Genomic DNA, 18,552 nt, shown 5'->3' on the forward strand with positions numbered 1-18,552 from the left:
ATCTTGCCTAGTACGCCTCATTTTGGTGCTGCCATTGGTTTTTACGGTTTCCTTATAACCGCATAACCTTAGGTGGTGCTATTTGAGGATCCAACCAGCCTCTGGGCTGATGACCTAACAGACAGACAACTGTTAGGTTCTACAGTATATCGAAACAAATTTTACATAAATGAATGTATAAATTACTTGAAAAAGAACATCTGACAAGATAATTATACGTGAAAATAAAACAAAATTACAAATTGAATGACATGTTTCGATCTTTGAAAAACATAATCAGATTCTATGAAAATACGTTCGAAAATATTTAGAAATATATAAGCAATTATGTTTAAATTGTCTTTACATCTCTAAATATTGAAAATTTGGAACGCATCTAAATGAAGTCTTCACTTCTCTCCACTCCAGTAGGGAGTATTTCATTTCCATAATTTTCATATTAATAAAGTAGATTTTTTTATCTGTTTCGATTCAATTCGAATGCCACATAAAAGCTGGGAAATGTAACCTTTATTCATCAGATATATTAATAATCAATTTAGAATTTCCAATTTCTTTATAGATATTAATTTTTTGTGTCGAAGACGGCTTATGTACTAGTAGCTAATAAATCTCGCCGCATGCTGTTTTTAGCGACCTTTTGGTTAATTAAGGACACAGATGAGGTTGTCAAATATCAATTCACTTCACACGTTCCGTAAGAATGCATATCTATGAACTGGTTGACATTTTACCTAATTTAGGATGTAGCTACTAGAAGAAAGCATTTCCTGAAATTATTAAAACTCATAAGTAGGGTAAAACACTAATTCTCACCGAAACACACACAAATTAATATGCATACCGTCCAACTGTCAGATAAGAACTGGGTAGCATGCGAAGTAACTTGCCGTATCACGTGATCATAGTGGAGGTAATCATGAAATCAACTTCAGGAAAGGAAGACATTCTCTTATTAGAAAATGATGTGGTCTAAGTGGATGATTGAGCATCCGGGTTATGTGCACTACTAAGCCTCAGTACCGAGAACACATGTAGTTCAGCGAATGTCCTGGTGTGTCATAAGCAAGCTGGTGGGATGAACAAGGGGGGGGGGTAGCAGGGGGTGATTTTACTCCTCTTTTCGTCCTCCTCTGAGAGCAATATCGTGAGTCTCTCCAGCTATTGTCGGCAGCTTTCGTTCATTCTCCCCCTCGCTTCGGTTTATTGATCTGTCGTTTGGTCTTGTTTGTTAGGATCCTGAAGCTTTAATATAGTAAGGGAGAGACCAAGCACGAGGAGGAAAGAGTGATAGAGAGAGACAAAGAAGAAGGGCAATAGAAAGAAACAAGACGCTTCCTAGCAACCGGCCAACGGCCTTCTCGTCTGTCTAGGATAGAGAGCAGAACTCACTGGGAGACTGGATTCAAGATGACATACAGTCTAGTATTGGTCCCATTGCTGCCAACGCTAAATAATTTATTTATTAGCCATTTCGTCCGGTAATTTTAAGGGCTTCCCGATCGGGCCGGTAAAGGCGTGCTCTGTTAAGCCGAAAGGACGTGGGTTGGATGCCCTGTCGGGAAGCTGAAAAATTTAAGAAACGTGATTTCGACTTCCAGACGTGTACATGGCTCAGAGGTTCATTCAGCCTACACCAAAAATCAAGCAACTGAATGCTGAAAACATCCTAGTGATATAAGCTACGAATTTTAGGCAAATAAAATATAAGAATGTATGACGAGATGATATATATATTCTTTATTTATTCCTAACAATTACAATCCTTTTCTTAATCATCTTTATCCGGTCGATTAGGTTAGCAGTTTGCTTTTTTCTACCACTACGAGCGCTAATATTAGTCAATACATTGTTTCACTTAAGTATCACTACCAGTGCTAATGTGAGCCAATGCACTTAAGCCCTTATAAAATATATTCGGTGTGGACATTTTCAAAAAATTTAAAAACTCCTAGGGGTATTGAACCATGGAAGACATGACATAAGGAAGCGATTTTCGAAATTTGCTTTATTTTTAGTTTGATAGGGATATCTAAGACTCATAATTTGAAACCTTTGCGGGCCATTTAGCCATTCATCTTTCGGCACAATTGACGGGCATGCCTAATAACCGCCTTTCCAAACAAATATTACATTCTGAGCTATCACGGGTAAACGCGATATCAGAGCTTCAAGAAAATGCTTTGAAGATGTGATTAAAGCAAATATCACAAGGTGGGACATTGGTATTAACAACATACATAAGTCCTACATCATAGATCTTGGAGTTCATTGGTGCCTAAAGACACGGTCCATTTTGAAGAAAGCGGGTGAGAGACTGAGGCTGATAGGAGGCAACGAAGTAAAGAAAAGGAAGTTCTCAGAAGGAATGGAAAGTTCCCAGTTCGCAATCCATTTCGCTCGTTATGACTCGTATATTACTGTATAATAAAGGAATAATCATTTTTTTCATATTCCCTACTTTTTAGAATTTACTAGTTTTGCGGAATTTACCACTCGGGGAAAGGTAGTTCGGGAAATTGTTTTCTGGAAAATGTCCATTAGGGCAAGTGGCTTCGTGCGTTTGTCCAATGAATAGTACATTTTAAAACAAATAATTTCCGTAAGGAAATTTTATTAAAATAAATATCAACCTGATTAATACCGTACAACTAATTTAGTTGCCGGGCTCAGTGGCTCAGACGGTTAAGGCGCTGGCCTTCTAACCCCAACTTGGCAGGTTCGATCCTGGCTCAGGCCGGTGGTATTTGAAGGTGCTCAAATACGACAGCCTCGTGTCGGTAGATTTACTGGCCACGTAAAAGAACTCCTACGGGACTAAATTCCGGCACCTCGGCATCTCCTAAGACCTTAAAAAGTAGTTAGTGGGACGTAAAAGCTAATAACATTATAACATTATAACTAATTTAGTTATAAAAATAGTCAATATAATCTCAAATTAGTACATGTTTTGATCCTTGTATGGACTATCTCCACCTAACATGCACAGTACAAGAAAATATTAAAAGAAATTTAACCAAGAAAACACACGGATAAATTTTTAAAAGAATTTTAAAAAACAATTGCTGTTTTGCGTCTAAGAAAGATAAAAGACAACTAATTCCTTCCAAGTTCTTTGCGAATCACAATAAAAAAGAACAAGGAGAGTTTAAACACACGGACTGGTTAAAACATCTTTAAAATTTCTTACTGAATAGTGTATAAAAATGAGAATAAAAACGAGCATAAAAATTAATACTTTGTTATAATGAATTATTTAAAGTTAATTAACGAAATTAATTTGTAGTAATGTTACGGAAATCGTACAGTCCTTTAAGATTTTGTAGTTCGTGATTCATGAGCGGGGGAAGTATTTTTATGATTCGTTAGATACAATGAAATCCGTTACGAAGGTTTTAATTGGCGAGCTCAAGTCCAATGTGTCATTTATACGGACGGTACTGTTGTGGTTAGTGAATTGTCAATGAAGAGGAGAATTTGGAAGAGTAGCTGTTCTAACTACCATTGACCTTAATAATTTTAAAAGTGCCAAGAACTCAGAATTAACAATTAAACTATTACTACTTTTGTAGAGAAATATCACCCATCGCAAGTCTAGGCTGCACAATTGGAAATTTACGAGTAATTCGTTGAATTGTGAAACTAGTGAGTATGTGCCTGTTTATTGTACTGTACGGGCACATAGAAGAATGGGGCGAGTTTTGAGGATGAATATGATAAGAAAAAGCTTCCGAACATTGTGGCCTCACATACTTTGGCCCATTTGTGTGAAGAGAAACGAATCAATTCCTGAACACCTTTCTACAAGGTACTATTGAAAATCGACCAGTTGTTGGACGAGGAATATTCTAGCTTGATAACATTCTGCAGTGGACAGGCATCAGAACTAGTGAACAAGTTTTTAGAGATGCAAAAAAAAAATCCAAAGTTTGTTACCAATGTCAAGGGGCAAAAATAAGATGAGGAAGAAATTTCAAGTATATTGTTCATAGCAGATGTGCGGGTGTATAGTTGAAAATTCTTAATGATGCATGTTGTGTAAGAGGATACAAGTTACTAAGTTTATTTTACAATTTGTTTCACATCGCATTTACACAGATAGGTCTTATGGCGACAAAATTACTAAGGGATATATGAAACAACTGATAATATAGAGAAATTTTGTTATGAAGATCATACCGCGTTTTTGTTGCACATTTATTCGGTAATTTTTGGTGTCGCTAGTGACACCGACTCCGGTCTAGAGATCTAAGTATAAAGGCCGACCACACGACATCTCGTAATCTACCGGCCATTGTGCCCAGCAGGGGTCCCTTGGTAGGACTTTCAGGTCTGTAGTACCATGCGGTTTGGTTTTGTTTTAGTGCTCCTGACTGATGATGGATTTTGTCTGGAGATTTAGGATCACGGGGGCGCACAGTTCATTCAAAGATGTTTGTATACGGAATTCTGAAAGGAATGACAGTCTGTAATGAAGATACAGTATGTGTATTATTTTGTATTATTATATGTTTTTATCTTGGCCACTGCATTCATTTCCGTTTGTTTCCTGCTTCCTTTCTTGCTTTCAAATAATTCTTCACTATTTTATCAGGTTTTTCCTTCTTTCTTCCGTCTTTTCGTTCCTTCTTTTCTTTTTCTTGGAAATCTTTGAAATTTTGTATCAATCTCCTAAAAGTTCTTCTTCTTATTATTATTACAGTATATTATTCTTTGTTATGTCCAATAAAGAGCGCGCTTGAACTTGTTAGCTTTGACTGACTTCCTCTTCTTTTTCTATTTCTTCTTCTTCTTCTTCTTCTTCCAAAAGCTCTTCATGAATTCGTTGTATTGCTTTTTACGTTCTTGTGTCCACTATCCGGCTCCATGGCTAAATTGTTAGCGTGCTGGCCTTTGGTCACAGGGGTCCCGGGTTCGATTCTTGGCAGGGTCGAGAATTTTAACCATCATTTGTTAATTACGCTCGCACGGGGCTGGGTGTATGTGTCGCCTTCATCAACATTTCATCCTCATCATGATGCGCAGGTCACCTGCTGGCGTCAAATCAAAAGACCTGCACCTGACGAGTCAAAGTCCTTGGACATCTCCCGGCACTAAAAGCCATACGCCATTTCATTTTCTCTGATCACTGCACCCCAGTGGCATTTTTTTAACTTTTTTCACCGAATGTATGCTCATCAACCAGAGTTCAAAAGGCTTGAAGATTTTTATGGTATCCTCTAGAGCATCTATTACTTGTAAATCCTGCTTAATTTCTTTTAACCAGTTGATCTTGACCTTCTTTGAATTGATTATAGTTAAACTAGTATTGTCCATTCTACAGATGTCATCATAGATTTTATGCGTCTCCTACGTACGGCATCAGTAAACGTTTCTGTTGCTGTGTATAGGACTGTATTTTTTTCTTTTAGTCCATATGCTATTTACATGAGTTGACCATATATTTTCCTAAGAATTTCTCGTTCTTGGTTTATACTTTAATCAATTTTAGAGCGACTCCCTAGAGATGTAGCTTCTGAGGCATATAATGCTTCTGTCAAAACAACTGTCCTCTAATGCATAACGCGACATTACTCTTTTATTGTAATGATTCCAAGTTACTCTGCTTGGTTGCTCTTTCTAAATCGGTTTTATTTTGTAGTCCAGATGGTGGTATGATTTATCCGAGATAGATGATGGAAGACATATATGAAATTGTCCCATATCTCGTCTGTAGTGTATTATTATATTATTGAACTGGGTTGAATTGAAAATGGGGCTAGCGTCCGTGAGATAGGCAACCCGTACAGCAGGGATCAACGACCAACAGTAGTGTATTATTATATTATTGAACTGGGTTGAATTGAAAATGGGGCTAGCGTCCGTGAGATAGGCAACCCGTACAGCAGGGATCAACGATCTACAGTAGTGTATTATTATATCATTGAACTGGGTTGAATTGAAAATGGGGCTAGCGTCCGTGAGATAGGCAACCCGTACAGCAGGGATCAACGACCTACAGTAGTGTATTATTATATTATTGAGCTGGGTTGAATTGAAAATGGGGCTAGAGTCCGTGAGATAGGCAACCCGTACAGCAGGGATCAACGACCTACAGTAGTGTATTATTATATTATTGAACTGGGTTGAATTGAAAATGGGGCTAGAGTCCGTGGGATAGGCAACCCGTACAGCAGGGATCAACGACCTACAGTAGTGAATTATTATATTATTGAACTGGGTTGAATTGAAAATGGGGCTAGCGTCCATGAGATAGGCAACCCGTACAGAAGGGATCAACGACCTACAGTAGTGTATTATTATATTATTGAACTGGGTTGAATTGAAAATGGGGCTAGCGTCCGTGAGATATGCAACCCGTACATCAGGGATCAACGACCTACAGTAGTGTATTATTATATTATTGAACTGGGTTGAATTGAAAATGGGGCTAGGGTCCGTGAGATAGGCAACCCGTACAGCAGGGACCTACGACCTACTTTTAGACAGCTGGGATAATGGCTCCGTTCCCCTCTGGGGTGGGCCGACCGCTGTCTTTATTTATTTATTTATTTATTTATTTATTTATGTTCTTCCGTCTTTGACTTCTCCCTTGTCGCTTTTCAATCGAGATGCTGTATGGCTTGACGAGTATCTCCGGTATATTCCTAATTCCCGCAGTTTTCTTCCTAAAGGTTTTTATTTCCAGTAAATCTCCCTCCTGGTTACCCATTTCTACCAAGTCCTTGTCGACATACTCAAGCCGTAAAGGTTCTGCTTTCCGCTTTTCTTGTAGACTAAGTATCTTGTGTGCCAGTCTCTTTGGATTCATCCGCTTAGTGTGCCCATAAACCTATTATTCTTTGTTCGTATCGGCCTACTGAGGACCACGCCATTTCAGCTGTCTTTTCTGGGCTTTGGTCTTTGCCCAGTGCTCCTTCATTCCAAGCCTGTGTTGCTCTTTTCTTTCCTCTGTCCACGTCTTTCCCGTCTTCAATCTTGGCCTTTCTTGAAAACCCTGGTGGTCTTTTAGTTTCCTCCTGAGTGGGTTGCGCTCTTATATATCTTTATAAGTGATCACCATCTCCTGTAGGCCGCATTCCACCACCTTGTCTGGGTTTTCTTATCTTTAAAATAGGTAAAGATCTGGTTCGATAATCGTGCTGGTTTCATTCTTAGCAAGTGGACATAAAATGCAATTCTGCTTGTACGTATGCCATCAGAGATCTTCTGAACATGAGTATACAGTTCATAGCTACATTTGTCTTTAACTGGGCCAAAAATTTCCCTTAAGATTTTTCTTTCTTTAATTTCCAATTTTTCTATCAAGCTTTTCTTGTACAAAGCAAGGCATTCCGTTGCATACAAAGCCTCTGGTCTTACGACAGTGCTATCATTTCTGAGTTTTGTGTTCAAGGATATGGACTATTATTATTATTATTATTATTATTATTATTATTATTAACGTTAGTCAAGACTGCCTGGCCCAGAAGTCCTCGAACACTGCGCAGTGGACTATATTGAAATGGCATTACGTAAATACGTTTTGAATTCTCTCATGTTTGGAAGCTGAGGGAAGAACGCTCTACAGATAAAAAATGTTGATGCAATCCTTATCAATTCAAATTAATGTTTACGGTGAATATTTCCTTACTTTATGTGCACAATTTCGCAAATCAGATGAACTGGTGCTTCCCTAATGTAATTCAAGTCACAACTACAAATTGTAAGGCTATAAAGTTGAAACGTTAGCAATAAAAGTGAAGTTCTCTTAGCAATGAATTTGGTAATGGATTAGAGAGTGATGAAGGATTTTATGGAAGCTTTAATGGCAAACCACATTAAAGTGGAAGCCAACAGTTCATTACTCACTGACCCACAACTGACACTGTAATTAGCTATTCTCTTGTCTGCCTGTCATTACTGGAAGCCCCCTTTTCACCCTCTATCTGCGAGTATACCAACATAAATACAGTTTCATATAATCAGAGTCACTGCTTCATATCTGACCTACTTTGAGCAATCTCTGCTGCTGACGGGTGGTTCTGGGCCGAGCATAGTTCGGGATGGGCAATACAAAATAATACTGATTACTAGAGTCAGGGTTATTAGGCAGCCCATTCTTCCGTTGTGTAGCAAGGGTAACATGAACTCTAGGGGTTCTGACGGACCGTACCCCTAAAGTTTATGCAAGGCGTGTGGGGTATCACGGGTTCGCTCAGGTAATGGTTAATGACGTAATATAATATCCAAATAGGCAGAAGTCTGATTTATTATAACATGGTACCATGCTTTAGAATAGTGAGAAAGTAACCAATAAGAAGAAGAAGGAGGAGGACCAATTATCAGAGTTCGGGAAGCGTGTGGAAACTCAAAGGATTCAAAATAAGGATATGTAAAGAATCGATAATAAGATCAATAACAATTGTATTTTAAATCAACAAATTACAAACAACAAGAGGACCGATAAACTAACGTAGCAATAACAATAACAAAGTATGAATTATCAGTAACTTGAACTGGCCACGAAATGTTGATTAAAATAAAACATTTCAGATAAAATGAGATACCCGACTACAACTACACGATATAAAGCACCTAAAAAGGAGAAGAATCCTATACTGGGGAAGAAGAGGGGTATCACAGGCAGGGATGGGAAACGCGACCTGGCCAAGCGAAGTAAAAGGCAGAATATTTAGAAAACTATCAGAGTCTGTAACGCTTTGATGGAGAATGTCGCATAACGTTCCAACAGTCATACATCGTGAAGCTTCAATTCCAAAACTAGTTACATGCACTAATCAAGCATAGCACTCCAACCAAATGCACAAAGTTACGAGAATACATGATGGCTTGAGTAGAGGCGAGAACCCTTCACCGTAAGGGTACGTCCAAGATGCACGCTGGTTTTCTGAGTCAGACAGTCGGCGCTGACTGACTCCGAGCGGCAGGTGGGATGTGGCCATTATGAAAGCTGGTTGTCAGCGCAGAGTTGCCACAAAAGAAAAGATATGTGATACAACTGATCAGTGTAGCATGGAACTAACAAGAGAACAGGCTGCAGCTATAGTGCTGTTAAGTGACAATGTTACAACCAAGTTAAAACGAATGAGAAGTGATATACATCCAATTAATGAATTAAGATATATTTACTGGGAGTACAAACACTTTTTTCCACAGTTACTTGTCGACGAAAACAGATTTTTCGTATATCATCAGTCTTCATTTCTATATAAATTTTTCTTCAACAGCCATCGGCGATGTTCCTATTGAATTGGTCTTTAATTCGCTTATCCCATATGGGAGAATTAAGTTGAACTTTTGAAATCAAATTCTCTATATCCATCGTTACCAAAATGTCAAACACACTCAACACGAAAATCAACAGCCTGCGCGGTAGGTTGTATGAAACCGGAATGAACTAATCATTCCGGCAAACATCTGAGTCAGACTACGAGTGCGCAGGCCTCCTGCGCGCAGGTGCATTATGGCCAGTCCCGCTTAACAACAAAGGATATACTTGTGCCGACTCGGCGCCGACTGTCTGATTCAGAAAACCAGCGTGCATCTTGGACGTACCCTAACACATCTACCGGCATGAGAGACGGCGTCACCGTCTAAGAGGCCCGCCTCCCCCTTCAGGGGAGGAATGAAAACATTTTAGTAGTAGAGGCGAGAAATGCCAGATTTTTGAGGTTTATGGGGAACCAAGTCTCAGCAACTAATGTCTTGATGATAAGGCGTGACCAGGACGCGGCACAGCAAGATGTTGAGCGCGTGCACACACACACACACACACACACACAGAGAGAGAGAGAGAGAGAGAGAGAGAGAGAGAGAGAAAGTCAAGGCTGGACTCAGTATATATATAGGGCATGTGAAAGGTTCTGTAGACATACGAAATATTCGTGACGTATCGATGACGCGGTGAGCGAAGAGGCAGACGGTAGTATGACAGGCAGCAGTGCGAGGTGTTGGTAGTATGGCGGCGATGCAGAAGTCGACCACAAAGGTAAATGAAGTAGCATGTAGACTTTTGGGGAAACAGTCACTCGTCTGCTATTCAGGACCATATCACGCACTTGTTCAATATTGGCCTTAGTTACGGCTGCAGATGGACGTCCGATATTTCCTCATCTTTCACGCTCGAGCGACCCCGTTTAAACTGTTCAATCCACTGGTAAACACCACGCTGTAGCCAGACGTTGTCCCATTATTGTACTGAATGTCTTCTCTGAATTTCCGCTCCTGGTACACCCTCAGACCATAAAAAACGGATTATGGAACGTTGTTCTTCCTTGGCGCAAACAAAAAGTGGTGAGGCTATCTATACGTCGCAACAGCGCAAGATTTAGTGATCTGATAACACTGAAACCTATCACAGATGTAGACAACGGTGCCATCTAGCGGCTGGTGAGTCCACAGCGCCATAGAACCAACCTAAAGACAAATAGAGTAAAACAGCAGATACTAATTGCCTACGTAGTATTAAAATGTGCACCAGGGTATTTGACACTTTCCTGGTCAGAAGGGAAAGATTTAGAGAATTTTGAAGAAAAGAAGATGGAAACTTTGGCATTTTAAGAACCAACTTGTGGATTATACCGTGGACTTTGGAATGTAAAGTCAAGCACCCTGCAATAATGATTGTAATTCAAAGTGCTTGATGAAATTAAGTGAGCTTTTGAGCAAAGCCGAGTCAAGAAAAGAGCCAGATTTCCGACTTAGGCAAATTGTTTAGTAGTATGCAAATGTTACCTTCGTCAAGTGTTTTGTTGTGAGAGAGTGTTTAGCTTAATTAATTTAATCTAATCTATTCGACGCCATCGATGGGATCGTACAGCCTTAATAATTTCATGATTAACATCAGAGAACATTGGAAAATGGGTATTTCTGGGCTCAAATTGCACGTATGGATATAAAGCACACAAAACTCACACTGTTAATTTATAAAACTTTATTGCCTTCATTTGATGGAATCTTCGAGGGATAGCCTGTTTACTAAGTAATGTTTGTAAGTTTTATATCAGTAACTATGAGGCTAATTTAATGATCTATGGCTCATACTAAGTCAGAAGGAAAATTTTCGAATCCTTGTGAGGAGTGTGTAAATGAAAGCGATGTGTGCGCGTGTGACTGGGTCTGGACTCACGAGCTGAATAATCCAGTAATAATCCATCTCGGCAGTCAATGTGGAATCATCCATTGAATTCTCGACAATTGCTTGAATCTGAAACAGAGACGTATTTAGTCAATTCCTGAGAGATGAATTATGTATAGAGATTGTAAATCAAACTAAGTGTGCACGCACTGCATTTCTGGCTGACGGAGATTGTAGTAATCCATACACCTCATCATAATAATGTCACAGAATAAGAATCCTAACCTAAAAGATTACAGGAGCGCAAATAAAGTTTTATACTCCCCTATATTTCGTGAAACGATATCCAGGGACAGATTCAAACCTATTTCTAGATATTTTCATTGTCATGCAGTGGAAGACAATGAATATTGAAGAATATTAAGCCTATACTGACATACTAAACATATTTTTAAGTTAGGAAATGAATAAAAATAGTAAATATTCCAGTGTTCTCAATGCCCACAGCTTTTCCCTCTTTGTTACAGATATGTTCTTTCAGTTAACTTTTAACAACCTGGCTTGAGTATGACTGCACACAACGTCCCACGCTGCACAAGTCAATATTTTCTCCAAACTCACAAAGCGGTATTATAACGTTTAAATTGTCATGCTATATTTTTAAGAAGAGCCCAAGTTGGTGCCTTGTATTACAGTTAACGAAAGACTTTTTAGACAAAAAGGACTTCATATTTTAGACTTTATATAATTTTACCCATTTCTTGTTATGTGATACCTGCATATTTTGGTGTAAAATGGTACTTAATCTGTAGCTGATTATATCCACGATGTTGTTGTTGTTTGAGTCATCAGTCCATAGACTGGTTTGATGCAGCTCTCCATGCCACCCTATCATGTGCTAATCTTTTCATTTCTATGTAACTACTGCATCCTACATCTGCTCTAATCTGCTTGTCATATTCATACCTCGGTCTACCCCTACCGTTCTTACCCCCTACACTTCCTTCAAAAACCAGCTGAACAAGTCCTGGGTGTCTTAAGATGTGTCCTGTCATTCTATCTCTTCTTCTCGTCAAATTTAGCCAAATCGATCTCCTCTCACCAATTCAATTCAGTATCTCTTCATTCGTGATTCGATCTATCCATCTCACCTTCAGCATTCTTCTGTAACACCATATTTCAAAAGCTTCTATTCTCTTTCTTTCTGAGCTAGTTATCGTCCATGTTTCACTTCCATACAATGCCACGCTCCACACGAAAGTCTTCAAAAACATCTTTGTAATTCCTATATCAATGTTTGAAGTGAGCAAATTTCTTTCCTTAAGAAAGCTCCTCCTTGCTTGTGCTAGTCTGCATTTTATGTCCTGCTTCCTTCAGCCATCGATAGTAATTTTACAACCCAAGTAACAATATTCATCTACTTCCTTTAAGACTTAATTTCCTAATTTAATATTTCCTGCATCACCTGTCTTCGTTCGACTGCACTCCATTACTTTCGTTTTGGACTTAAGTAGTATAATTGGATGGTTCTGGCGCCACCGCCACCTCCGGCTCCCAGTGGCCGCCTCCACCTCAGCCAGAGGCCTCTTCCAGTACTGCCAACTTAACCTAACTAGCGCGACAGTACTGCCAACTTAACCTAACTAGCGCGAAATTTGAATTTGTAAACAAAGCCACGTGCTTTTTGACAGCTGTCATCGACAACAACGCATCGCTAACCTCACTGCTGCCATCTTGACGGGCCTAAACCTCACTAGTGCCAACTTAACCTCACTAGCGTGAGGTAAACAAAGCCACGTGTTTTTTGACAGCCACGTGCTTTTTGACAGATTTGTAAACAAAGCCACGTGCTTTTTGACAGACAACAACGCATCGCAAACCTCAGTACTGCTATCTTGATGGACCTAAACCTTAGTGGTACCAACTTAACCTCACTAGCGCGAGGTAAACAAAGCCACGTGCTTTTTGACAGCCACGTGCTGTTTTGACAGCTGTCATCCGCCATCTTTAAACCACAAAGCACTGTGCTGCCCTCTATATCGCAGTAGCTGCAAAATTCGTCACCTGTCATCGACAGTGCTGCCATCTTGACGGGTCTAAACCTTAGTGCTACCAACTTAACCTAACTAGCGCGAGGTAAACAAAGCCACGTGCAGCTGTCATCCGCCATCTTTGAGCACAGTGCTGCCCTCTTTAGCTACTTACCTTTGAAATGTGGTGGCGGATAATTTGAAAAATGCTTTTTTTTTGATAGCAGTCATATTGCATCGCAAACCTCAGTGCTGCCCTCTTTAGCTAGACACCTGTGGTAGCAGACAATTCCACGTGACAGCAGCCATCTTTAATCAAGAGAGCACCGTGCTGCCCTCTATGTGGTGACGGCAAATTCCACGTGCTCTTGTTTGGAAACAAACCCACGTGCTTTTTTTGACAGCTACCATCCACCATCTTTAATCAACAGAGCACAGTGCTGTACTCTTTAGCTAGATACCTTTGAAATGTGGTGGCGGCAATTTGAAAAATTCTATGTGCTCTTGTTGGGAAACAAAGCCGCGTGCTTTTTTTTGACAGCTGTCATCCGCCATCTTTAATCAATAGAGCACTGTGCTGCGGGCAATTTCGTTAGCTGTCATCCGCCATCTTTAATCTAGAGAGAACAGTGCTGCACTCTATGTGGTGGCGGTAAATTCTATGTGCTTTACAAACCTATGTGCTTTTCTGACAGCTGTCATCCGCCATCTTTAATCCAGAGAGAACAGTGCTGCCCTCTATATGGTGACGGCAAATTCCACGTGGAAACAAAGCCATGTGCAGCTGTCATCCGCCATCTTTAATCACCGTGCTGCCCGGTGGCGGCAAATTGAAAAATTCCACGTGCTCTTATTTGGAAACAAAGCCATGTGCTTTTTTGACAGCTGTCATCCGCCATCTTTAATCCAGAGAGAACAGTGCTGCCCTCTATGTGGTGGCGGCAAATTCTACGTGCTCTTGTTTGAAAACATACTCACGTGCTTTTTTGACAGCTGTCATCTGCCATCTTTGAGAACAGTGCTGCCCTCTATGTGGTGGCGGCAAATTGAAAAATTCCACGTGCTCTTGTTTGAAAACATACTCACGTGCTTTTTTGACAGCTGTCATCCGCCATCTTTGAGAACAGTGCTGCCCTCTATGTGGTGGCGGCAAATTGAAAAATTCCACGTAGAAACAAAGCCATGTGCTTTTTTGACAGCTGTCATCCACCATCTTTAATCCGGAGAGAACAGTGCTGCCCTCTATGTGGTGACGGCAAATTCCACGTAGAAACAAAGCCATGTGCAGCTGTCATCCGCCATCTTTAATCACCATGCTGCCCGGTGACGGCAAATTCCACGTGGAAACAAAGCCATGTGCTTTTTTGACAGCTGTCATCCGCCATCTTTAATCACCGTGCTACACTCTATGTGGTGGCGACAAATTCTAAATGCTTTACAAACCCATGTGCTTTTCTGACAGAGCTGTCATCCACCATCTTTAATCACCGTGCTGCCCCGGTGGTGGCAAATTCTACGTGCTTTACAAAGCTATGTGCTTTTTTGACAAAAAAAAAATTCTGCTCTCGAGATACTTACCGAACTATACTCACGAAACTGCTCATCACCTTCTTTCTTCTATGAGTAATAAACAAAAACTCTATCCTGCAAATAAGGAGCGGGAGGAAGGTGATACCTAACCTAAAATAAAAGAATATGCCAATTCTACATTATTTATTTACATCTTGTATGTACAAGTTTTATCTCGAATCATTTCACCCTAGCGTACTTCTCGATGCAATTCTTGAATGTACAAGTTTAGACTTGCCGTACCAGCGTTCCTCTCCCGAATTGTGATGTAAGACAGCGTAACGTAAGTACACACACCTCTAGCATAATGTTTATGTAAAGTAGTACTTATCAATACTACTATGCCCCCAGGCTAGCGTGTTGGTAGAATTTGGAATGACAAACCGTTTACAATCATCGCTATTAAGGGCTACCTTACTAATTAAATGAGTATACAACTGGTGCTTCTTGCTTCTAATGATAGACATTTGCTTATGCAAAACAGGTGGATTACTTTTAATGCAATTGTTATAGTTTTCAAAACTTAGCTGATTCTGAACGACATTCTTTTTAACCCCCTTCAATCTCTTTATTTGTAATTCATTTAAGAGTTTTATGCAATATGACTTGGATTTAGTACCTACAAATGAATCGATAATATTCCCAGCACATTCATCTTTCATTTTACCTAGAACCTTTTTGTTCACTAGCGGTAGATGATATTGATTATCTGCAGGATAGTTACTCGTATCAAACCTACCCAAGTCAGGCTTTATATCATTGTAATAGTCATCAGTTTTGATTTGATAAATAAACGAATCGGTATCTGTGTAGAGCAATTGCGCATTATGCGCGTACTTCTTCATCATATAATCGTAATGGAATTCATACATGAGTGTTTTAGCCAATTCAAGTACTGTGAAGCCGACGTAGGTAGGTTTGTCATACTTAACCTTGACACGATTCATCTGTATAATAACTAAATTCTCGTGTATGATGGTGCAGCTGTGGAAATTTGGTTTACTTATTAAATAGTTAGCACCATACCTTTTCTTAATATTATCCCAGTTTGTAATCAATTTTACATCAACGCGTTTGTCAACATTCTCCATAGTCTTACCAAACACACTATTATTCATGAGCTTGTAGAAATCTTTTTCAAACTCGTTAACCGCATTCGTTCTTAAATTATTGTTCAGATCGATATATGGCTTTAGCCACGGTGACTGATTAAATTCTAGTACGCGATGAATTTTGGATAACTTCAAACCATGCTGCAAACACTGTTTTAAATTTCGGTAATGAATGATATACTTAGATTTATCGCATAAATTAGCAATGAGCATTTTCGTCGTTGATGCAATGTACGGGGACTTCATATTTTCAGGGCAGAACGGTAGGTCATTATGAGAAGTGTGTAACTCTTTAGGATACTGTAAGTCAACTTCTAGGAAATAACCTTTATCAGCTTCATCACCTAGGACGTGTAGCTGTAAAGCATCAATTTCGCACTGCGTCAGCCAGCGGAAACCACTCACCGGTAGATGCTGACTCATCGCCCACCCATACTGATTATTAGCATCGAGGTAAACGATATACCGAGATTCCTGACTGGAATCGAAACTCGGCATGTACTTATTATTAGCCCTCGAATACCGGCCGCTGCACTGACTCAGACCGCCTCGAATGGATGCTTTTATAAAGTGCACCATATCGATATCGGTTAGCAGCTCCAAATTCACACGCGTGTGTTTCAACATCGCGTCCCAACTTAACCCAGGTGCAGTAAAATACTGACATGGGTCAAGGCTGTAGGTGTTCATGCAAACACAGCGAAAATTTTCAAAAACATCAGCTAACAAAAGTACATCTGTCTTTAAATATAAATCGGAGTATTCACCCAGCGTTTGAATGTGGAACTGCTCCCAGATATGTTGTGCATGTAAATAGTCATCATCACTAATATCTGCTGAATTCAGCGAGCTGTAAAAGGATTGTTTCGATGGTAAGGCACGTTCTTCGAGGCGGTCTAAGCAGTCGAGATATTCGTAACAAAAACACCCTTACGCCGAAGTAAATTAAACTGCGCTTCTTCAGGGAAAACGCGTCGAATTTCCGTAAATTGTTCAGGCTGTAAATGACTAGAAAGTTTATCGAGGCTACTCGCCATAAAGCGAAACGAGTCAAGGAATCTCAGTTTTATAGAATGCTCAGCGTCTACTTTTACAGACTTTGCAAACGCAATGTACCGCTCTTTATTCTGAGGGATTATATCTACTTTTTCATCCGAAGCTCCAAATTGTGAAATGATGAAATGAGAGTCGTAACCAGATAAGTTATGAAAAATTACAGGGATAAATTTAGGAACTCTATACTTAAGATTACAGCTATAATGAGCGGCACATCTGTAGAAACCAGTTAAATGATCATGATCAAAAACTTTAGGGTCATTTTCGGAAAATTCCCCATCACAAATGCTACACTTTGTAGCACGTTCATGATCATTTAACTGAATTTCGGTGAGTGGCTTCATAGGAATATTACTATTCAGAATACGACCGAGACGAACTGCATCACTTTCAAGTCTTTCTAAAAATACTTTAGCAGCATTATGTCCTCGATACAGCTCTAACTTGTTAAGCGTACTATCGTAACTACACTTGATGTAATACGCGAAGCTATACGGGACATGCATGTGCGTAGTATTAGTGAAAGAGTTGTCAGGATTAGGTGAGCATGTGTTGCATGGCGTGAGGATGGCTTCAAAGTCTGCATAAATCACGAACGGTACCCACATCTGCTTGTGAAAATTTGTAAATTTTAAAACATTATTGCCTGTAGTAGGTATCTCTGTACGTACATGATTGCAGTCATTCTTGGAATGCTTCGTTATCTGATCTTCATTTCTGAAATACTGCAAGCATCCATCACATAGCCACTTTTTGTTACACCTGTTTGACAACTGACTGCCAACAAGTCTACTCAGATTTTTAATCCAGCAAAAGTGGCTATTCTCACTGTTTTCAATATAGAGTAAATTAACGTGAGTACTCTTCTTATGACATGTATAATACAGAGGACCTACTACAGACTTTTTCTCTACACCATACACATTAATACTAATGTTATTTAGTTCCTCAAAGCGCTTAATATCCTTTATCTGCACAGGAAATTCTATACTATCGAAATTTAGCTGCGTTGAATAGTGTGGATAGGATGATGTTCTATTCGCTACATTCCGTTTCACAGAATTTAAAGCTGACATCACCGCCCATGCAAAACATGCTTCGTCATTGTTTTGGATGTTTACAACAGCTTTTCTTTGCTGAATCCATGTCGGCAGCTCGATGTGCGAAGATCCACGCATAGGATTGTACTTATTGATGTTAACTTCTAGATACATTATCTCAACTAAAGCCCACCCTGATTCCTTTTCCTGAAATTCCTCGCTCTTAGTTGAAATAATGTTAGAGACATCCCTAAGTACATCACCAAAATTAGTCGACTCACTTATGACAAAATTCTTCGTATTAAATGATTTAATGTCCGTTATTTCGGATTCATCCGTGCTTTTAATGTACAAGGCGAAAAGTTCAAAAGTAACTTTAAATAAACTATGATTGGACAAAGATTTAGCAAGAAGCTGTTGTACATCCGGTTGAACGCAATTTAAAAAGTTTGAAGTGCTCTGAAACTTTTGACTGGTGCGAATTCGGTAACTAGCAATCCTACTTTTAAATGCTGTATTAATTTCCTCGATGTTTGCGTTACTACCACTTCTACACGCATTATTTTTATGCGCATTACTCCGTAAGTGTCCCTGAAAATGCGAAGATGGTACATCAGTGTTACAGTGCTCGCAGTGAATAGTTTGAAGTTCATTTTTCCTAGGTT

The 18,552-nt window shown here is 39.5% G+C and overlaps 1 protein-coding gene across 2 annotated transcripts in view; it reads right to left on the reverse strand.

The window, feature by feature from the left end:
- VGlut (Vesicular glutamate transporter) overlaps nt 1-18,552 on the reverse strand; it is a 511,784-nt gene that overhangs the window by 261,743 nt on the left and 231,489 nt on the right. Inside the window, exon 1 of one of the 2 annotated variants that reach the window (XM_067154059.2) lies at nt 735-834. The exons of the other annotated variant lie outside the window; for it this stretch is intronic. The gene's annotated coding sequence lies outside the window, so the exon portion shown is untranslated. Of the gene's footprint in view, nt 1-734; nt 835-18,552 lie in introns of those variants that run through there. 2 annotated transcript variants of the gene reach the window in all.

Source organism: Anabrus simplex, chromosome 9 (assembly GCF_040414725.1).
Source record: "Anabrus simplex isolate iqAnaSimp1 chromosome 9, ASM4041472v1, whole genome shotgun sequence".
NCBI classification, from domain to species: domain Eukaryota; kingdom Metazoa; phylum Arthropoda; class Insecta; order Orthoptera; family Tettigoniidae; genus Anabrus; species Anabrus simplex.